Source organism: Siniperca chuatsi, linkage group LG3 (assembly GCF_020085105.1).
Source record: "Siniperca chuatsi isolate FFG_IHB_CAS linkage group LG3, ASM2008510v1, whole genome shotgun sequence".
Taxonomy (NCBI): domain Eukaryota; kingdom Metazoa; phylum Chordata; class Actinopteri; order Centrarchiformes; family Sinipercidae; genus Siniperca; species Siniperca chuatsi.
This window is the reverse complement of record NC_058044.1, coordinates 33,210,548-33,235,141: the sequence shown is the minus strand read 5'-3', so window position 1 is coordinate 33,235,141 and position 24,594 is coordinate 33,210,548. Positions and strand designations below refer to the sequence as shown.

The window sequence follows — 24,594 nt, the reverse complement described above, 5'->3', positions numbered from 1 at the left end:
TGCTGGAAATCAGCATCACATGGTCCTCTCACATCTCCACCCTGGTCAGAAAAGCTCAGAAACGGATGTATTTCTTAAGGAAACATTAGAAGGCAAAATTCCAGTGCCAAGTTCTTATTAACTTTTACAGAGGAGCAATAGAAAGCATCCTGACTGGAAACATCACAAACTGGCAGGGGATGTGCACAGCCCAGGACCGGAGGGCTCTGCAGCGGGTGATTAAAACTTCTTGGAAGAAGATCATTGGTATTAACCTACCGAGCATCAGTGATATTGGTGAGGTGAGGTGCCTGTGCAGAGCCCAAAGGAAACTAAAAGACAATAACCACCCCAACCACAGCCTGTTCACCCTGCTGCCATCTGGCAAGAGACACAGAAGTATCCGCTGTCTTACCACCAGACTACAGAGCAGCTTCTTCCCTCAGGCTGTGAGAATACTAAATTCATCCTCAGCACTCCACCATGTAAAATAGTTTTAATTTCTATGACTTATTATTTCTGTCTTAATATTTATTCACTGATCTACTTTTTTTTTTGAGTAGCATAAAGGGAACTACAAAACAAAATCTCATTATACAATGAGATGTGTTGATCAGTAAATCTATCTTGTATCTTGAAAATTGTCAGTCACTTTATTTCTGTTCTGAAAGGCCGAATCTGTGCTTTCCCTTATCATGCCTCAATGTTTTTCTACACTAACAAGAGTGGGAAAGCAATAGAGAGAGACACAGAGGCGTTGATGGTTGTGTCTGCGTGTGTGTGTGCGCGTATGCATCTCATTGTACATTAGAGCTCGACCAATAAATCAGCCAATATTAGCTCAGAATCAGAATAAATCAGAAGCTCATTGACGATTTATCAGTGTCAGCATATCAGCCGATAAATGACAAGTACAGAAATGCCAAAGATGTTTCGAAACAGTGTCTATAGACCAGAGAGTAATGACAAGTATTTTTCAACTGTAAATTGTCCTGCAATCCATTACATTTCGTCATCACAATTGTTTAAAATAAAATAAAATTTATCAAAAATGTTAATGTAATGGCTTGTGTAAAGCAAATTAATATATTTTTTAAACTCTTAAAAATCAATATCGGTATCTGCCTCAAAAATCCTGTTGGCCGGGCTATACTGTACGCTATACTTGGCGTGTGTGTGTGTGTGTATATATATATATATATATATATATATATATATATATATAAAAATAAAAAAGACTCATCCCCCCCAAAATACACCACAGAGTTTCATTCCTGCCTGTGGCCATCAAACTCTTTAACTCCTCCCTCTAAGTGTCAGTCTATATGACCCTAAGTCATTAAACTGGACATTGGACCATTAACAACACTGCAATACTTGAAATGATTGTGCAATATTCTCTGTTTAGTAATGCTGTGCAATATACTCTTTTCAGTTTAAAATTCCCTATTTATTGATATTTATTCATACTTCTAATACTGCTGTGCAATATCCACTGTCTCATAATCATCTTAATAAGCTACACTTAACTTTACAGTACTCATTATTGCACTATTACTTATTACTTATATTATTACATTGTATTATTATACCGTACATACTTATCATCAACCAGTAAATCCACTTTGTACTTTACACTTATTTTAATTTTATACTTATATCCACTTTGTACTTAATTTATTTACCTGTATTATAGTGTATTATATTCTGATTTGCTTAGTACTTCTCTTCCTGTGTGCACTGACGTGACAGTGAGCTGCTGTAACAAAAGAGTTTCCCCTCTGGGATCAATAAAGTATTTCTGATTCTGAGTTTTTATATATATATATATAAAATTTTATTGAGCATTGATATAAGAGGTGATTAAATAAAAATGTCATTATGATTAATTTTCATTGCAAAAAACTAACAAAATGAGAAGTATTTAATTTATAATATTGTTCTTCAGCATGGAAAATCCACCAAAACTCACCATGCCCTTCCATCCAGGATAAGAACAACAATACTATTAATGCTAATATTAATTCAGTATTCCACAGACAACTCATAATGTATTTCCCAGCCCTTTCTGCCAAACACACACACATTCCCAGCTGCATCAAGTATAATGGCATTCTACTATTTTCTAAGACATTTTACTACTAATACCAGAGTGATTACAGCCTGAAGACAGAAAACCCACTTTGAAAATAATCTGCACTACGTACAAAAGGAAAATACTTAATTGAAGACGAGACAATGTTCAAAAGTAAAATAATAATACAGAGGAAGAATGATTCACTGAATAAAATAATTTAAAAGGAGTTTACGCCACACCTTTGACACAATTGAGACTAATGAGATGTAGGCTTATGTTTGATAAATAATAAAATTAGAGTTGCAATGTGGCCTGTACAGAGAAGTATGAAACATTAAATTGGCAATGGACAAATTGACCATTTAAATGTTAAATATTTATTTTGTGGCATCTGTCCGAGTGCATATTTTTTGCATGGACATAACCTGCTAGCATCTGCTGTAATCTATTGCCAAATTTCAGTGAAACTGACAAAAATTATATTTGTTTACATCTGTTATATATCCGTGTCTGCAAGAATCTGTGTAGACTGTCATGTGCAACTCAAAATGCATAACCACGCGGACCATACACGGTGACCAACATGTGTGAACATGTCTGTGTATGCGGACACTCAATGTAGTATAAACAGAACCGCATGCATCCACCGTCCGTGTCCGTTGTTGGACTATATTCATACCTTAATACTGCTCCCATATGTTCAGGATTGGTCTGAACAATATGAGAAGCTCAACTAAATGGTCTCTTTCACTTTCTCAACACATTTCACACTTGTTGCAACTCTTACACAATATTTCACTAATCATTGTTATCATCAACAATGTTCATCTTAAAGAAAAATATACCTGTTTGCCACAGAAGGATTTGGGATGTGACAGAAAGGTTTAAGGAGCACCACACCTCTGGAAAAAAGCAGAAAAAGAGTAGGAGGGAATTGCACCCCTCTCATACAAAACACCCACATAGGATGTACTCTACTGAACACATCAACCTGCGTTTCGCCCATTCTAAGGATACTGCTGTCACAGGTTACTCAGTAGGTTTTACTGTTCACAGAAACCCAAGTGTGTACCTGTAGTTCCATATAAAAATATTTTCAAGCAGGCTCCATGAGGAGTATTCAGTAAGAAAATGCAACTGGGGGCCTTGATCGATCACATCACAGATATAATTCACAAGTTCACAACGTATAGACAGTAGCTGATTTGTGTGGCTTGAATGGCTGCCTATGCATATTATGCTTCACTAGGTGTGCAAGTGAAAACAAAAATAGACTCGGACCATACAAAAAATGCAGAGGGTTGAATATTGACTGGCATTTCCTTGAGTTGGTGTGGATTGATACATAGAAGCATATTTATTCCATGTGACAGTTTAGTGACAAATCTAAAGATGCCTTTTAAAATGCACAGACCAGATGGCCATATATTTTATTTTGGGAGTCATTGGCAAACCACATATTCTGTTGTTTAGATATGAGGACTTGTTGAAAATAAAAAGCATTGTGAACTGCCTTTAAAAGTCAATTAAACTGAGGTTTCAGTTTACTTTCTTTCTTGTAAACTCATTTTTGCAGTTTGAGAGCTCTCTCTTCAACAGACTACTAGAGGACCAAAAGTCCTCTGGGGCAAAGAAAATGTGCAGCAGTGTGTTCTGTTTATGTTCCATACAGTATTTCTTCACACCACGTTATCTTTATCTTTCATGTTATATAAAAGTATCCCTCACTTATATACCCCCATAAGTATCTTGAGTTATTCTAATTCTAATCTAAGTCCCACCCATTACAGAATGAAGTCAAAAAGGAAATGGAATGTCTTAATACCATTCATTCCTGCCAGCCACCCATGTTGCTCCTATCCTGTGTACTTCAGTTTTGCAAAGTCTACCATTTCTACTGTTATCTAAGTTCATATTTTCATTTGCACTCCCTAAAATTGCGCTACAGTATTTCTAGTTTCCACTCAGACAATTACAAAGCTATCTGTCCTTACTGACAGAGGGTCCTATTTCTGTAGAGGATCAGCACAAGCAGCGCTCCAACCATTTGGTTTTTTCCTGACCTTGAAATTTGCTTTGCCTGTGTGTGTGGTATGTTGGTGCCCAGCTCAGTGCACACGGTGCACAGGTAGGAGGAGAGGTGCAAACTGGTGGGAGGTTCATTCAAATGAGGAAGTGCAAAGTGAGTTGTTGGTATTTTGGTTGAAACTGTGTCTTAGACTTTGCGCTAAGAATAGACGTCTCAGAACTAAATTAAAACATACATAAACTATTTTCATCAAACAGCCTCCAACCAGTACATGCATTTAAATCAGCATCAAAAATGATTTTTTTTTAATGTGGTTAAAGCAGGAAGGCCAGTAAATCAGTCTGCATTTATCTATAAATTAATATACATGTGGCAGTATTTTAGGTGGATCTAAATTCCAGACATCCCGGAAAGGTATTTTATTCTCTAAAGGGTAGTGTTGGAGGAAAGCGTATACTTTCTGTAAAATATGTTTATGTGATGTCATGTATAACCTCCCTTCCCTTCCAATAATGAATTAAATAGGGCATGATGTTTGCAGACTTGAATACTGCCAAGCACTATGTGGAAGAACAAAGGTCGCTAAGAAAAAGGTAACCCTAGAAACAGTTTTAACAAATGAATTAACCTTTGACACAGTAATGCTGGATGTCACATCAAAAAAGGCCAATGCAGAAGTGAGTAGCATCCATATCAAGCTATAGCACCTCACCAGTTTATCATCCAGTCATTCACTGCCGACTACTAGCTATACGGAGCTACCGCTGTTAAACTAACTCAACTTGCATTACTAACAGTACGTTTGCAAATAAGATGCAAACTGCTGCAGTCAGACTGTAATTGACCTGCCTCTCCTGCCATCTGGAACTTCTACAAGGGATTGTCATCCATTTTCCCACACCACCAACAATTGAAAACAAAAGCCTTATCAGCCCATCCAAATGGCACAGAATATTAGTCTGATAATACAGCATCATTTGCCAATAAGCTAGGTAGCTTACACAAAAACAGGTTACCCAACACATCCTGCCAGTAGTGCTGTCTGTCAGCCACAATCTGTCTAGAAATTGGTCCCCTCCACAACTGTTGAGCAGGTTGAGTGTATCCCCCTCTCCTGAGTCTGTTAATAAAGTTAATGCCCTCTAGTTAGCTCCCAGTCCACCAGGATTTGCTGATGTCACACTATCAACAAAAGCATTTTACAGCAGAAATTATTTCCTGGAGAAAGATGCCAAATGTTCTGTAAAAGACACTTGAAAGGCTTCAATTAAAACCAAAAATGATAGGAGAGTAAAACCAAACATGGATTTGAACATTTTCAACAAATCATTACAGCAACTGCCTTTTTTCTTGTTGTTAGAGGCATCAGATTCACTGCAATATGGATTGCTAATAATTCATAAACTTCACTGATAAAGCAGAGAATTACACTGAGTTACTTCAAATAATTACCAAAAACTTAAGTTTCAGTTCCACATCTCTCCGTCCATCCATATACATTCTCCCTCTCTCTAGCCCACACGTGTGCTTTCTATTTCTCTTTCTTTTTCCATTTCTCTCACTCTATTGTTATGAGTACCATTTATACGTCTGCATCACTAAATTAATTTCCAAAGCTGGGCAGCGTCAAACCCTTGTCTAACCCTGGGTGAAGTAGATCCATTCAGATAGACCGTAGATGTGTGTGCCAGTCTGAACAGGGTATTAAGCAGTAGAGCACAAGCCACCTATTGTTTCACCTTAACAATGGCTAAAAAATAAGCAAGTTCTAGTGAAATAGCTAACGTTACTACCGGTATAACCATCAGCCAATGTCCCCGCTGTCCCTAAGTAAATGACTCTACTGTTAAAACATCCATGCAGGAGAAGTAGTGTAGTGTGTCACCTTTTACTGAATTTCATTTAAACTAAAGTGGATCTGAGGGGACTCGCTATCAGCTCTGAACATGTGGTGCATCATAATCGTCAAAGAATAAAATTTTGTTTTATTTGAGTGGAGATGGAGCCTGTTGACTGTGAAATGCAAGGAAAAATAACATGTAATGCTACTTTTCTCAAGTTAACTGGAGGAGTATCATGTTACTGCCAGTGTTCGTGCTCTCTCTCTATTTGGGTCTGCTCAGGTCGACCACATTATGGATCTGGACTTTTAGACCGTGTCTCTTAAAAGGTTACATTGGTAACATTTTTATCTATATTAATATTAAAAAAAAAAATCCACAGAGCTTTTAGAAAGGTGAGGAATAAAAGTATCGCTTTACCTAAAAAAAAAAAAATAATTATGATTGTGAATTAATCATTTTAAAAATTTTGACTGGTCCAAAATGAATGTTTTGTTTATCTCTGTGTGAGATTGGTTCCTGCTTCTAACAAGGCTTGTGAGCCAATAGTATTACGACGTTGGTAGCATGTGGTATAGTTGTAAGTTAGTGTGGAAAAAATGGACACTGATGTTAGCACATATTAGCTAACCTAGCTTAATCGTCCAAACAACAGTAACAACTTGATTGATCAGTCACTGGTCTGTCCGGGCCGGTAGCGGACTGGTCTGCTTATGAAAAGACGATTGCTCTTCTTTCAGAACAGAGTGATGTGGGATCCCAATGTATTACCAATGTGTCATGTCGAAGGTAAATTAAAATTCAGAACTACTGTAGATCTGCTCATTACTGTTTAGACCCAAAACGTTATTGAGGGTGTCATCTCATATAGCAATGTAACGTTAGCCTTATTATATGAGACTTTGCTGAGGTACTTGTAGCTAGCTAGCCATGTAGCCAGCTGCGTTGAGATCAACAGTTACGGTACTCATGTTAATATAAAAATCTGAAAATACTGACATGATCATACAGTCGTCCTTTCTCCCTGTAGCCATTGTTGCTGTGTGGCAAGAAAACACTTTGACTAATGCTAAGTCAGCACTAACTTACGCGCTAGCGTAACTAGCTAAAGTCAACTTTTACTGTAGCTGTCTGGCTAATGTTGTGCTGTGGGTTTTAATAGCATCCATACAATGTACTGTACTGTACTCTTTGACTGGATTAAAATGTAAATATTTACCTAATGTCTTATAGTGTAAGGATGATTGAAATGTCATTTTACGATAAGTGTTACAATATGGGCCCCTATAATTATTAAATGATGGGGGAAAAAGGGTTTCCTAAAGCTAGCTAGCCATATCCTAAGATTACCATAGATAATGTTACATGAAACACCATAGCACAAAGTAAAAATTAATTCATTACTCTATCATGAAAGATTCATCACTTGATATGACTGAGTCTGAGTCTCACTCTACTCGACCATGAAATATGCAGGTTGTGCAAGGAACTGGCAACCACGGGAATGGAATGGATGGGGGTAGGGGGAGTGCGTCATCTAGTGGCTGGATGTTATCAGTGTTATCAATAGCACCTTTAATATGATGATGGGTATATGATGATGATGATGATGATGATGATGATGATGATGATGATGATGATGATGATGATGATGATAGAACTATCAAATTAAACAACACTTTTAGGCTGCAAAATAAAGTGCACTGACATGTCAGCGTATACACTGTAGTGAAAAAAAACATTACGCCATCCACTGGTGTGAGCCGCACTACAGAGCCCTTATGTCCAGACCAACAATAAATAAATTTTCTACAGACAGACATTACAGCCTGTGTATACAACTGATCATCAATTAGAAATATAGGGGAGACCAGGGATGGTTGTAACACTTTTTGTCTCAGCACCGATAACTCGCAGAATTTTTGTGTTAGAGCTCTCAAATTTTGGCAACAAGTACCCTTATTTGTCTTCTACAAATAGCAATGTTTCCAACTCCAGCTATATCACAGAATTAATTAATTAATTAATGTCAAATATATGGAGTTCCACTGTTACAACCTGTTGTAACACAACCTGGGGTAACTTGTAACAATAAAAGTGAATAATAAAAAATTGAGACCACACCACCAAATATGCATTTAGAGAAAGTTATTGCGCATGTGTCAACACTTCACTGTCTTCCTGTGGTTCGCCAAGAACAACAAGAACTCACCACTGACTTTTAAATCACTTTAAGAATGACTGTACAATAATGAGCTGTTGCTGATACTTTGCTTCATTTATGTTTAGATAAAAGTATTGTTGTTGACACAAATCTGTTCTGGTCAAATAGGCTAAATTATATTATTATACTATTATACTTTATGTAATTCATCCGGTACGGTTATCAGACTTAATTTCAGCACCATGCACTGCTCTGAAAGCCAGATGCCTCTCGGCACATTTGTGCAGTTACTGTATGATGTTATTGGGATTTATATGCCTTGCATTTACATTTGTAGCTATAATTAAAAAAATATATAAAAATATATAAAAAATCATGTAAATGTTTTGAACAGTTCAGGCAATTAAACAAAAATTGCAGACAGTAAATAAAAAGATATGGACACCACAGCAACAAGCAATATTAGGCTACATAAATTAAATAACCTGCCACCTTAAAAGCAGAATAAAGCATCACCAAGGTAGACAACACAGATATATATAGACAATATAATCTTGACAGCAGCTACAGCCCACAAACACACACATTAAAGCAAAAAGAGAGCCTGCACAGCACACACACAAAGCTACGCTGCTAGGCAAAACAGTGGTCGTTGATGTTGCTGCGCAGTAAGTTACAACCATCAGTTAATTTGTTGAAGTAGTGTCTAAATGTCAGTCTTGTGCACTGCTAAGTCCTCCTCAATCTGCTCTAGGTTCAGCTTCTCTGTTTGTTCATTCTAAATGCATAATATTACCAGTCCACTCAGCCTCTCTTGTTCCACTGGGCTTCTCAAAGTTTTCAAACACTTTTGAGCTGAACGAGCTCTCTGCAGTCACAACTGTGACAGGAATTGTCAAAACAGCAGAAAGGTACTACTACCTTCAGTGAGGAGGCCTAAGTAAATGTAGAAGCCACTGCTGGAGGATCCATCATGAGCATTTTAGTCAGACCCAGCATGCACCTGTTGGTCACGCAACATCATGGGTGTGTTTGATTTGTGTCACTTAGCATGCTCGCTGGGTGGTGCATTAAATCAGTGATCAATTAAGGTAGATGCAACCTTTTTTACCTAGGTAATGCTAATCTTAACCATAACCCATAATTTCATCCTTAATTCTATTTTATTGTTGTGCATTGTTTTTGCTGCTCATTACTGCTGTGACTCCTCCCCTAGCAGCACCTGCCACTTGATCAATGAATGTATACATGTAGAATGTATCTTTAACAGAATAGGTGCAGATTGGCACCTCTCTGGACATGGAGCTCTGCCCTCCTGTGGCCACAGACACACCAGTAGCTTCTTTACTGCTGCAGCTGCTGATTTGGCTCATTTCTTTTGTTCCATTCTCACACAGTTTATCATGAATTTATCCTGTGACTTTTGTACTTACTCTGTCTGTAACAGATGCAACTAGCACAGTGCAATACTTGAAATAAAAAATAAAGTAAGTACAAGTAAATTTTTTAAAGTAAGTATTTTAAGTACACAAAAAATTACTTACAGTTACAGTAACGAAAGTAAATATAATTCGTTACTTCCACCTCTGCAAAATGGTAGGCATAGGCGTGCACCTTGCATGTAGTTGGGCTTTCTTCTTCAGCAAGTTCACCTCACACCCCCCAGGGATTTACTAATATACTCTATTTTTCTGTATAATTTTAAATGTTTTAATAGCCACCCTTTGGACTGCTTTTCCTGTCCTATCAAAAGAAAATATTGCTCAAGGTAGAAGGCCTGCAGTGTGTTTTTAAAGATCCCCTCCATTTTATTTGGTTTTTCCACAAAAGAAATTTGATTACCTTGTTAAAAATTACATCTATTCCTTCTCCCTCATTAAAAATCCAGATGTATGAATATGCAATATGATTTAAAGTCTTAAGGTGGTATTGACTGCACAACCTACAGGTAAATGGATTTTTAGCATTTATTATTATTATTTTTTTTACAATTTGTTAATAATTTCCCCATTGACACACACACACACACCGCAGCAATTATATAAATGAATGAGGAAATAACATTTCATAATAATAAGTTTAGTTTTAATAATTTCTGAAATCATTTCACAGATTTGTTCTATTTATATATTTTACACAATTTATGCATATGATTATTGATTTCAAAATGTCTTTTCTCACTTCAATTTGACAGTGTTTTATTAGGGGGTGAACTCTCTTCACAATTAACAGGAAGAATTATTTTTACTGGAATGAGCTCTACAGTCAAGGACAGAGGTGACACCACAGTGTGGCTGATGTTCAGATTAAAGAGGCAGGGGCAAAGCAAGAGATGAGACTAACAAAGGATGAAAGCAAAATGTGAGTGGAGAGGTTTGCACATGAAAATGTATGTTCATGCTGGTCCATGCTATCTATCACTTTCCATGTTCCCTTGTGCACTTGAGTCAGTGAGCTGAGGGCATGGTGCAAACCCATGGAATGGAAAATTTCACACACACACACACACACACACACACACACAGTACAGTACATACACATACTAGTGTTTAAGCCTGGCTGAGCACCAATGAGCCTGCTTTTAATGTAACCAACCAGCCAGCAAGTGGCACACAACCAATGTGCTAAAACACACTGCATTTCACTCTGTGTGTGTGTGTGTGTGTGTGTGTGTAGAAATGCTAATGTAACCAGTAAGCCAGCCAGCAAGAGACCCACACTTTCAGTGCAGGATGGCAATGACCTTTTATCACAGTTTGGTTGTATGTTTCTTTGCTGGATGGCTGTGGCTGGTTACATTAAAAGGCACTGCCATTGTGTGTTTGTGTGTATACATGTACATATCCACAAGCACAAATAGCTCCAGACTGTTATTAGTGACCGTAGAGTGTGTTTCTTAACTTAAAAGGTCCAGTGTGTGGACATAGGAGGAGCTATTGGCAGAAATGGAATATAATATTTATAAGTATGTTTTCATTAGTGTGTGAAAATTAGAATTGTGTTTTCATTACCTTAGAATAACCCGTTTTTATTTACATAGGGAGCGGATTCCCTTCCACGGAGGTCGCCATGTTGCACCACCATGTTTCTACAGTAGCCCAGAACGGACAAACCAAACACTGGCTCTAGGTAGGGCCGTTTGCGTTTTTGTGGAAGACAATAAAGTTTTTCTGATTCTGACAACTTTAAAAGGTCACAATATTAAATTATTCAAAATAAAATTGATCATTTTGATTTCATTAGTCTTCATCAATGAAAATCAGATTTTAAAAAAAAATCTGATTTTCACCCATTTTAATAGTAAAAGTAAAAATAAGTTCACATAATTTACAATAAAAGCTGAAAATAGACAGCTCTAATTAGAAATACATGATCAATGATAATTTTTTACATCCATATTGCAAATGCAATCACACTGCTAAAAAACATTTGTGTGACAAATACAGATAGAGATGATCAATATTGATGACAGATAACCTTATGATATCACAGTCTCTGACATATATGGTCTATGCTCTAAAATGTCCAGGAGACAATTAATTTTGTGAGGATAGCATTACTACAAAAGCAGAAAAGGCCCATTGTCTTCCTTATTTTTTTTTCAGAATGGGCCACAATAAAACTTCAGCTACTAGATGAGACGATCAAACTGCATGCTTCATGAGCCACTTCAAAAATGTTCTGAACTCTCCACTTTTCATTCTCCTTCTCATTAGGAAAAATACCATATTTTTTGCTATGCTAACGTCAAAAAAGTCTGAATAGTTATGCATAGAAAAGATTCTGATTTTTAGCATTTCCTCTTTCTTCAGCTACGCTTCTGCATTGGTGTGAAGAGAGGCACAGCCACACACACACACATTTAAAAAGACTGATGACAAGACAGATTTTAATTAGATTTTGTGTATTTTGTGTGTATTGCTTGTGTATAATAAATTCAAACTTTTGTTGTTTCTGGGGGAGCTCAGGTCTCTTTTGCGGGAGCTAGGCCCCCGTGACTCCCTGTAATTCAAACAATAATTTTAATTAACTTACACATAAGTTATATTAATAATTTTACAGTGTGTAACTGGGGAAAATGGGATTGTTGGGAAATTGATCAATGCTAATCTTTATGCTGGACACTCTCTGGTTGCTAGGGAGTGTCATCACAGCACAGTCAGTGTAACACAGTCAAATGACTGAAGGAAGTGGTCTCTCAGTGGCTTACACTAAACCAATATCTGATGCTCAATATCCCCAGTGTAATTTAGCCTTTAGGCTGCAAAGGCATCAATAAGCTAAACATATTCCTGTTGTATTCCTGTAATGTCATTTCTAGGCTGCATGGCATTTAATCCAAAAATCAGGTGATTAAGATGTTTCTATTGATTTATTGGACATGCTAATTAATCATTAGCAGGAAGGCCCCACTCATAATGCTGCCTATATTTATCAAAAATATATCAGTAGTACTAGCAGTATTATGAGTAAATTATATCAAAATCATATCAATATCAGTTTCCTTCATAGCTTATTTTAGATAAGTGAAAATTCTGTAAATATTGTTTGCTCATTTAATGGTAAATGGACTGTACTTGTATAGCGCCTTTCTAGTCTTCCGACCACTCAAAGCGCTTCACATCACATTTACCCCATTCACACACATTCATACACTGATGGCAGGTGCCAACTGCTCATCAGTCCAAAGAAACTAACTCATTCACACACACACTCACACACCAAAAGGACAGCCCTCGGGAGAAATTTGGGGTTCAGTATCTTGCTCAAGGACACTTCGACATGTGGGCTGGGGGAAGCCAGAATCGAACCACCGACCAGCCGCGTGTGTATGTTCTGCCATGGTGGGTCTTGTACAGGAAATTTTAAATTATAAGATAGAATTATGCATTTGGTGCAATTCTAAGTTGTTGTTGTCTTGCTCCCTTATCACTCAATGTGTGTTAAAAGAGTTGACTCATGTTATTGGGGTAATCTACAGCACTAAGGATGGCGGCAGGAATTTCCCTGAGGAGAGGTGCCACGTGAAAGTCAGCAAGGGCACATTAAAATGACTAATGCAAGGAGGTGTAGATCTCCTAAAAAAGGGAATCAAAGAAAGACTGTCTTACATCGCAGTCAAGAGTCTTGCGAAAGCTGCAAGTTGAAAGCAGATTTCTAAAAAATAAATATTTTGTTTATATAAATGAGTTATGACACTTGGAAAACTAGAACAGTTTGTTGTTAGCTTCAGAAGAAGGTTTAAGTGATTTACTGCTCTGGGGATCCCAGTGTCCCCAGCGCAACCCAACTATATACAGTGAAATAAATAAGCATTGTACATATATTCAAATCAGTTCATGTGAAAGTATTGTGGAAACTGTTGATAGACATGATTTTTCACCACAGTCTGCTGTCACTATGCAGCATAATGTATATTCTATTATTCACATTAGGACCTTTTGAGTTTTTTATATACTTCAAACTCAGGCATAGCTTTCACAATGCCAGCTGCTATACAAAGACCTCAATATGCAGCCACTAACCATCTTTATCTCTGCATCCTTGCAATACCCTGAGAATGATGTCCCCACGTGTTCACTGTTTGACAATATATCACATATTCTGTGTTGTGTGTGTGCAGTTTCCCAATGGCCATTAGAGAGACACGCTGGGACAGTAAGCCAGGGCATAAAGACAAAAAGCAAAAAATTTGATTTTACTTAGAGCCAAAGCAAGAGAGAACAAAATGTTGATTGTGTCACAAAGCCACTGGGGGGAGGTCGGAGGTTGTAGTAGGTACAGGTGGTTACAGCAGGGAAGGGATTAAATCTGTCGGCTGCTCGAGTTCCATATCCCCAGTAGTGACCCATTTAAAGTTGTGTCTAATGGAATGACTACCTTTAATTAGCTTTAACACACTATGCATTCTACAATTTAAAAAACTAGAAGATAAATAAAGTTTAAAAGATAAATGCAGTCGGTACACAATGAATACACATCTACTGGATGTACTGCTTTCACACACAAACACAAACTTGGGTTTTGCAAACTTTACAGGAAAATGTATTGTACTTCCATTCATTTATACAATGTGCTGAATGCAACTGTGTTATGAAATTAATGCCAATTAACAGCAAATAGTCACGTATTACAAATATGGCATAATGCTACTGGGATTGTTATTGAAGCAAGCAGCAAATACTACATGCCTCAGGTGACCTGAACATTATAAGGTAAAACAGTTTTTATTTTATTTATTTTTTAACTGTGTTGCCTTGTACTCTGGAGGCTACAGATACACAAGCCCATGACAGATGAATATTGGTGCAGTTGGAACAGCCTGGGAATATAGGTCCAAGAATAGGTCTACAACAAGTGGTATGGCCTAGCTGCAGGCTACATCATGGAAAAACTAAATACAAAATGTATTTTGTCAAATAAAATATGTCCCGCACACAGCTAGCCGTGAGTGATTTTTAGGTCTAAATTAACAATATGGTCAATACTCTACAGTTAAAGGTCCAGTGTGTAGATTTTTGTGGCATCTAATGGTGAAATTGCAGTTTGTAACCATTTGAATACCGCTCGCATCACCCTCCCCTTCTAAGCCTGTAGGAGAAACTGTGGTAGCCGCGAAACTTGCGGAAAACGTGAACGGCCCTATCTAGACCCGCTCCCTATGTAGATAAAAATGGTTTATTCTAAAGTAATGAAAATACAGTGATTCTTATTTTCAGGTGATCACACACTAATGAAAACATACTTATAAATATGATATTCCATTTCTGCCAATAGCTCCTCCTAAATGTTACACACTGGACCTTTAAAGCTAAAGTAAGCCATTTAACTTAATTGCAATTTTAACACTCAGCTGTCAAAACTGAGGAATTATCTACCAAATCATAAAATAGATGCATGGCTGCAGTGAGTGCCTGACAGATCTGGTGCAGCATCCCTAACAAAACTCTGACTAACTAAAACATTTAGTTTCTACCGGATTTCCAGTGAAAATTTAGGTTTAGTTAGACACAGACACACACACACACACACAAGCTCCGCTGTTGGACAAAGGGTCCATTTATGAAGCTCCAGGTAGCTTTCATCAGCTGGATCTTCAGTCTGAGCACTCCCTGGATAATACACACGCACACACACACACAATGTCGATAAATCTTCAGTTTGAGGGCTCTCATGGTAATTATTGAAAATATACACACACAGTAGAAACAGCCCACAAGGTACATATGCACACAAAAATACACACAGCATACTTTTAAGTCCGTACAAAAGCATACACAAGCACATACACACACAGTCACTTAGTTGATATGAACAGCGTGACATGCATGGTAACACACACATACAATATCTCGCAAAATACACAAAAGCATATCACTCTAGCCCAGTATTATCATCCAGTGACAAGTGTGTGTATCTTTGTGTGTGTGTGTGTAGGTTGTAGGTTGTTGCTGTCTCTTGCTGGTTGACTGGCTGCGTTAACATATTCATAGACACACACACGTGCACACGTACATACACATAGAGTACACTGTGTCAAATTTTTTTCAGTATGGTAGAATATGCATAACTTAAACTAATGCAAATTTAATCAACTCATTATGACTCATGTATCCATGCACAGACACACACATGCATACACATAAAAAGACAGACACATTCAATTAAAACATACTGATACTAAAACTTCCCTGTCATCTTAATGCAACTAAATTCACACATTTATATACACTTTTATATCAGATTAAGTCTCATGGTGTCTAATCTGCCATTATCATGATAATATTGTGCATTTAAATATTTACATATTGAGCCAAAAGTGTACATCCAGTTTGCTGATTTCTTTAAATACTGAGTAGGTTTCCCACATGCAGGAATCCTTTAATTGCCCTTGGGCCAAGCCAAACCACTGTCAACACATTGCAGTGTTGCACTTCAGTATAAAAAGTGTATGTCCACAGACAATATCTGTCTCTGCTGCCAGAATAACATTAAGGCATTTTGGACCTGATAAAGCTTAAATTGTTGGATCGCCAGTGAACATAGCAAAATTACAGAAAGATCAGATGTAGATGATCTTTTGCACTCGGAGAATACTTGTAATGTGTTCAGTCCGAAGGTCCTGTAATCATGTGTGGGATGCATACTGGGAAAAGTCTCTCTCTTGTTGGTTTTACCGGTTTGCTTTTGTGTTTTGATTTTGCAGTTTTTACGATTATCTGGTGATCAACAAGAAACCCAGCATTTACTATATTAGAATATGTAAAAAAAAAATAAATAAATAAATATGGAACCTATTTTTACAGAGGAGTGTCCAGGTTTATAAAAAGTGTATATAGTCGGAAAGATGCACAAAAAAAAAGAAACTTGATTGCGGTGAAAAGAAGCTGCTTAGAACGGTTTCAAAATAGTTGTTCTTATGTTGAGTGAGGGGCCTGAGACATCTGTGAAACGAACGGCGGGTGTACAGTACACTTCCACAGTGCTACAGGTACCACTAAATATCCTTTTAACTAAAAATGGCTTAACTTGACTCTACAGGGTGCGCCCATTGTTGTGAAGAGGCTGTAGTTTAGATATGACAGAGACTTTCACTGAAGAACTGTACCATAAGCTCTGAAAATTGTATCAGTTTGCAGTAATGCAGCCTCAAAAAAGGAAAAGACAATACATACAAGTCTGTATCATACACACATCCATACATATAACCAAAATTCCATATACACATACACACATTTTAGATAAAGTATGCAAAAGTGATATGGATCACGGATCAGTGATAACGGATTATTTTACTCAAGGTCACAGTTAACACACCTTTACCCTACTGACAGCCACACTAGTGTTGTACAGCAACTGCAGAGGGTCCAATTTCTGAACAAGAATGCTGCAATTTTGCTGCAATTTCCGTAAAGCTACAGTTCATGCAAGCTTTTCCATGAAATTTAACTTGTATCTTGTATCTACTTATCCCAAAGCATAATAATTGAATGGGACAGAGATATTGGTAGTACCTGTCATAGAGTTCAGTGAAGAGACCAAAGATAGATAGATAGATAGATAGATAGATAGATAGATAGATAGATAGATAGATAGATAAGAGACACTTCACTGGAATATGAGGTCAAAGTAGTGGGTAACAAATAAAGTGACAAATAGAGAAAAATACAAAATAGAGTGCACATTTGTAAAAACTACAGAGTACAAAAAAACCTGTTGTACATTTTAAATGATGGCAATTACAGATATAACAGGAACTTCATGGGTTAATTGGCCAAAAAGTGCCGATAGAAATGCAAGAGGCAGGGAAAATATGAAGTACGCGGAGAGAGAAAGCCACTCAGTGTCTACCTTGCCGGTTTGCCCTTACAATATTTCATACCAGTCTAACAAAAGATAGCACTTTATTCATCATTTATTTATTCATTGATTCGGAAACTGCTGTGCAGCAGTTGCAGTACAAAGTAAGAAAGAGTGCAAATAGAAAATACTGATAAGGTAAAAATCCAAAATATACACAATTCCAAAAATATAAACAGGTTAACGGTAAGGATCATTCTTGATGCGTTGCATATAGATATGTATGAGAAGTGGCATTTAGCTATGTATGTACAATATCAAATCTGACGTACAGGTAAGTGTATATGGTTAGAAATGTTCATGATTATGTTCATGATACTAGATGTAGTGTCCTATTATTGCACATTGTGTCCCATTATGTCTGGTAAACCAGCGAGTTGTAATGATTGTAATCCTGGAGAGATAGTAATCCAGAAAGAAAGAGAGAGATTAAACGAACAGAGCAGAACTGCCTTTACCTTTCACACACACACACACACACACACACACACAATGTCCCCACACTCACAAAATGAGACAAGCTTCTAACAGGATTTATTCTTCAATATGTATCGCATGCAGTGGGTAAGTTCACAAATGCAGGCACTCCTCTTTCAAAGTGGGGTCTTATTTGTAATCAAAATCAAAACGGAGGTTAAACTGTTACAACTGTACTAATCTGTCATGTCATATGCCAGTGGTTTTTCAAAGTATGTGCAGGAACACTTAGAGGAACTATTTTATTTCAGTGTTATTTAATTCACAATAAATTGCCCCAATTACAGACTGCAGGCGAATGACAGTCATAGTAATAGGTTTCACTGTCACCTCTATTAAAGTATCTCTCCAGTTCTAAAATTCATTAATAAAATCACCAGTGAATGTCTTCACTGAATTGGACTTAATCAAACTGAGATTAGGTATAATAAAGTGTGTTTTAAATTTGGGAGATGTGTATATGAAACATTTGAGAAAGCACTTGTCAATACCCACATTCAAATAACATTTTCCCCCACTTGTAATCTGTTTGATATGCATACATATATTGCATATTTTCATAATTTTCAAGACTAAATAAATCAACTTGAGTTGTCTTTTTTTGTTGAGCCCACTCCAAGGCCCTCTCCTCTTATCTGACCTTTAAATTCCCCTCCCTATACACTAAAATAACAAAGCTACAGTGTGAAATCAATCACCTTTATTCGCCTACGAGTTTATGAGCTCTCAGTTTCGGTCTCTGCAATTTGCGACTAGATTTTGTCAATAAAACACGTTATGAACTGTATATCTATCCACAAACCAAATCTCAAGCGTAAAGAACGCCATGTTCTCCATTCAAAAAACAGTAAATTTAATTTACTTTGGTTTAACGGCAACGGTAACGTGCATAGTGAATTAAGATTCAAGACATTTTCTACATTGTCAGCAACCAGGTCACCATTCGGCATATAATTTGCTTAGAAGCGCAAAGCCTTTTTAAATAAAATCAACTTTCATAACAGGTTCTCACTGCTGGCTCGTCCGCTCATCTAGTTGTACAAGACGGTCGGGATAACAAGCGAACCAATTAGAAAAGTTACAATTGTATTACACAAGTGGTGTTTGCTTGTTTTCATTGCTGCCGAATTGAACAGCAGCTGGGGATATTTTAATGCTCTCAAAACATGCTTTATGTGACCATACGCCCTACGTCTCAACAATGACCTGCCATTTTAAACGGAGAGAATGGCATCTGTCTTGGGTACGTTAACCTCGGAATGCTCGTACGTATTAGGTTATGCTATTGAAATAAACAAAGCGTAGTTCATTTTAGCCTATGTGCCTTCTTACTCCCCCTTTTTTTTTTTGCTCCTGTTTAGTGTTTGTCAGGGCTGCCCTACCTGTTCGTCCCAGTGCGGGGGATCCTCCTCTCCCAGTTTACGACCACCGTCGAATAGCCGGTTGTTTTCTTCCTCTTTCTTTCCACAAAAAAAAAACAAACAAAAAAACTTCTTCCACTTGTTTAGCTTGTCGACTTAAATCTTAATTGTAAAAAATGACAAAAAACAAAACAAGGAAAAGCGCATTCAGAACAACATATTTGCCGAACGGTTCTTTTCACTACTTTGCTCACGTTTCGATTCTATTCAAAAACAGAAAAAAGTGTTTTTCTTTCTTTTTCCTAGGAGTGTGTTATTTTAAATTGCATGTTTCATAAAAAACAACGCTGCGCGTAGACCAACCCAGAGAAGCTCGAGGATACTATGTCCAAGACAGCACGGCGCGCGCGGCTGTCAGAACTACGCACACGTGAAATGAATTATGTGTAGTCTATGAAGACAGATGAGATGGTCGATTTTCCTAAACTCTACAGCGGGGAAACAACAATTAAACTAACACGAAGTTAATTAAACCTGGATGTTTCTTTCGTCCTTTTCTTTTCGAAAAGAAGTCGTTCAGGTGGTGAAACACCTTTCCCCCTTTGCTCTCTGCTCTTTACTCGCGCTGTCCCAGCCGCCCCGCGCAGGCGGCAGCTACAGTAAAAACAGTCTCTGCAGCACAGAAAATGGAAAAGGGAGAGAGAGAGCGCGCTCCGATAAAACGGAGAAACAAGACTGGCCTCTGTTATTGCTGCCCTCTGCAAGTGTGAGCCGGCGAGAGCTCATCTCATCCCGGTAAAAGATGATGATACGCCAAGCGAGGCAGAAACGGAATGCTGGGGATCCCCTGCTGCGTCCAATCCTGACGTGTCTACTGGCGTGCGCGTGTGCGCAAGTGACTATGCATGTGTGAGTGTGTGCAGCCCTGCTTGAAAGATCGGTACAGGGTGGTGGTGGGTCAGCCTTGACTTTGAACTGTATGCCCTGACTGACAGGTGACGACTAGAGCGAGGCAGCACGAGTTGCGTACATAGAAAGACACCCCGCGAATTAGGTGTTTTTTTCCGCTTTCAGTCTGACAGTCTACACACAAGAAAAAAAATAAGATTGCATACAACTGATATGTAAGGACGAGGCTGACCATGCAGCCACACTAGTTCATATAATTGAAACGTAAGGGCAAGCGGAATAGACATTCAAATGAGTTTGTCAGTTATACTAATAATATATGGTCGTTTTGCCATATTATGTACTTTGTGTACATAGGTCTACACACATCTCTTTCTCTCTCTCTCTCTCTCTCTCTCTCTCTCACACACACACACACACACACACACACACACATATATATATATATATATATATATATATATATATATATATATATATATATATATATATATATAAACACAAATATCACACATTTGGAGGAGAGACTGTTGCTCCTGGAGCAGTTTGGTGGTCACTGCCTTGCCAAGGCCAAGTCAACAACCTTGGAAGGGATTGTGAACCTGCTGACAGTACATGCATATTCATTGTTCTGAAAAGAAATCAAACCACTTTCTGGTCAATCAGAACATAACTGGAAAGTGAAGTGATTGCTAACGTTTCTGTACCGTAAGCAAATTCTTATGGTCGAGCATGTGGTTCATACAATTCATTTATGTTCTGATTTAGTTATAAGTTTAGATGTGAATAGTCTCTGAGAAAAGCACTATGTTGCATAATACATACTAAACACATCGATTGGGAATAATTGTTGTAGCGGCTTCCTTCCTTGCAGCCGCGGTGAGGGGCAGAGGTGGGTCCTGGGTTCGAACATTTGTGACGCGCTTGAAGTCTGTAGCCTACTTTACAAATGTTCTGAGATCCAACATGCGTTTTGTAGGTTTATTGCACATGAGCCATCAAAGCACGGCAGACAGAGGATGGACATGAAAACCAGATGCATAAAACAGGTAACGTAGATGGACAAAAACAGGAAAATCACGCCGTCAACAAAGATTACAACCTGGCCTCAGGTAAGTGCGCACCTTTACAGACATACGTGCACGCGCACCTGCTCCCGTGAGCTCCGCCCCCTCAGCACCAGACCAACCCACACCCATGCAGCAAACATACAGTGCACCCATGTTCTGTCTCCTACAATTGTAATAGAACTTGTCACCTTAAAGCAACAACTTGGAAGTGACCATACAATACTCCTATGAGGCTGTTAAGATATTATTATTGCAATTTCCACTGACTTTGGTTACTTCTCAGAATTATTTTCATCCTTTATAGACTTACACAGCACATTGTGATATACTGGAGAGACTGTTTTTGACCAAAATAAAACACTGTAATGTCATCCACAAACCACAAATCCAGTAAGTAACTATGCCCTGTCACAGTTTGTTTAGAGCTATCTGAATGTAAGGGTGAACAAATGAAGTGAACATTATGTACTAAATGAAGGTGAGCATTATCATTTTTACATATTATTTTCAATTTCTAAGCCATGGTGGACAGTGTACAAGTAAAACAATATATTTACTCTTTCAGTGATTTTGAAATTAATGTCATTGCCAGTTGACACAGTCATACTCTGAGTTACTAATTCAGCCTAAATGCATAAAAAAGGTTTACTTGCCTAAAGAAAGTTGGCTGTGTCATTGTGGAAGTATTTTGTTTTTACCAGAGAAAGGGAATACTGCTACACTGACACAGTGCACTGTTCTAAAATTGAACTGAATTGAAAATTTTATTCTAGAGATAAAAGAGAATGTGACAGACTCTTTTCTTAAAAGACATATAATTTAGTCACGTATTAAATTACTGCTTCAGAATGCAGAAGAGTATTGGGATTTGTTGGGTCTCTGTTAATTATATTATAAAGAGTACGGTCTAGACTTGCTCTGTAGGAAAAGTGCAATGAGATAAATTCTGTTATGAATTGGCGATATATAAATAAAATTGAATTGTAACTACATTAACCTATTAACTGATCAGTGGGGAACAAGTTGTGTATGATATTTTTTGAGTAATCGGCAAACATAGTGTAATAGTGTATATGTCTGTCTCAGTTGGAGTTTGTAGAGGATACCAAACCTTAACATTCTGGAATGATCAGGACACTGGTGTGTAATTTATAGTCTATTCGGTTGTTAATTTTGTGCCGAATAAAAGACGAACAAGAAAGCTTTCACAGTGTGTTGCCTTCAATGAATGGCTGGGGTACTCAAGTATTGCTTTCTACCTGCATTTAGCATTGAGATCAATATGCTTCTGAAATGTATTCACAAGAATCTGTTTTAAAGTGTGTTATGACCGGCTTGTTGGCCATAACGAAGGGAGGCGCATGCAAGATATTGGCCACACAAAAGATATTTATTAAAGAAAACAATGGGAAATAAATCAACGAGGTGCAGAAGACAGTTAGAGGTGTATGAATGTGCGTTTGTTCGTTACCAGTGTAATGCATGTGATCAGTGCAAACAAAACCAAAAAGTACAAGGCCTGGTGCATTATGGAGAGAACACATTGGCATCTGGGCAGACAGGCTTATATGGTATGTAAATGGAGCTGGGGCCGTCACAGCCTAACTGAGATTCCAGAAAAAAATTGTTCCAAAGCAGGCTAATTAATTGGACAAAAGACAATATATATATTTGTAAAAAGAAATGTAGCCTGTAATATTAGTTGATATCGGTCAAACTATAACATTTGTACCAAAGTCCATATTCTATTACTCCCCATACAACTTTTGGATTGGAAATGTACTGAAATGTAATAAAATTTAAATCTTAATAATGTCAAATGACCAGGGGTGGAACTTTAACATAGTAACATAATATTGTTTGACAGCATAACAAGTAATTCTTCTCACATTCTTCCTCTACTTCAATACTATGTGAGTGACCAGGAAATTATAAAATGTTTTACTTTGTAATACAATCCAATACAACAGTCCTGTAATAAATACTGTCTGAAATTTTTACTGTCAGAAGTCTTTCAACTCTGTATTAATTGTTCAAGAAACTCTTCAGTGACAGTGGACTTGATCATGTGATGTGCATCAGTGTATCCCCTCCCCTTCATGCGCATCTTTTGTGGCTGAAGCTAATTGGTGAGCAAGTTAGTGCTGGAGAGAAAACAGGAGGTAAATGCAGCAAATAAAGTGAGTATTTTCTTTGCCTTGGATTACCTGTGTGTGTGAATGAAAACAAAGCAAGTGCATATCTTATCTGCCCTTGTGTTCACGCGTATAATTATACATGTATGACCTGATGGTTAAGCTAAGTACCCTCCAGGCAGCTCATTAAGTTGTCCAAAATTAATGTTATGTTTGTTGAATCAAGAGGTTTAGTTGCTTTACAGTTCATGTACATTGTAACAAAAGCCTTAACTGAAATGTTAGAGACATTTGTACTTTCTCCAGCTAAATGAGAAATTGTTTGCACAGCAATTTTAGCAGTTTTATAGAGCAGAGTTATCTGATGTTATTTCCAGATCATTTATGTGATTGTTAGATGTGATTTCAGTTCAGTGTTGTTACATCTCATGTGCGCATACGCCAACATGCATGCTGCCTGTTGCCGTAGCTCCATCTCGTCGTCTTACTTTTTCCAACTTTTAGCTTTCCTTTTTCTTCCAAACTTGAGTAACTTGTGTGTAACGTTCTTTACGAAAATGCGAGTAGAAAGTGTTTTACTACTTTTTTCCGCCGTGGAACTTTTTCTCCTGCTACTCGGTCAGGGCACTGCTGCAGATCAGCTGTTTGGCCGCATTGTTTACACCAGGGAACAGCTGATTGCGCTGAAGCCGAGCGGCATGGCGCCTAGGACAACCAATGTCCCCACTGAGATCTGGAGGAGGACACACCGAGGATGCAGAGGTGGAACGAAGCGGCGAGGGAAGAGAGAGGGGTGCAGACAAAAGAGACTTAAGAACAAGAGATTTAAGCCATGTCTACCTTCTCTTGTCATGGGCAACGTGAGATCACTGGCGAATAAAATGACGGCGTTAGCCCAGAGTCAGACGGAGTTCTGTGTATGTAGTTTGATGTGCTTCTCAGAGACATGGCTACACCAGGATATCCCGGATCATAATGTTTCCATTGACGGCTTTCAGACTGGGCCGACAGGGATCACACTGGGAGCGGTAAGCAGAAAGGCAGCATGCTTGCTGTTCTGGTCAACAACAGATGGTGTGACCCTGGTCACGTTACTATCAAGCAGAGTATCTGTAGCCCGGACATTGAACTGTCAGCTGTGGGACTCCGGCCATATTATATGCCATATGAATTCTCACAAGCCATTGTTGTG

The 24,594-nt window shown here is 37.9% G+C and overlaps 1 protein-coding gene across 10 annotated transcripts in view; it reads right to left on the bottom strand.

Moving 5' to 3' along the window:
* The window catches only part of LOC122870684 (teneurin-3), a 422,149-nt gene extending 401,915 nt beyond the window's left edge, over positions 1 to 20,234 (bottom strand). For 6 of the 10 annotated variants that reach the window (XM_044185069.1, XM_044185076.1, XM_044185086.1 and 3 more), the window contains exon 1: positions 19,310 to 20,233. The gene's annotated coding sequence lies outside the window, so the exon portion shown is untranslated. Of the gene's footprint in view, positions 1 to 19,309 lie in introns of all 10 variants that reach the window. The other 4 variants (XM_044185050.1, XM_044185062.1, XM_044185096.1 and 1 more) reach the window with 1 other exon arrangement.
* Between the last annotated feature and the right edge of the window lie 4,360 nt (positions 20,235 to 24,594).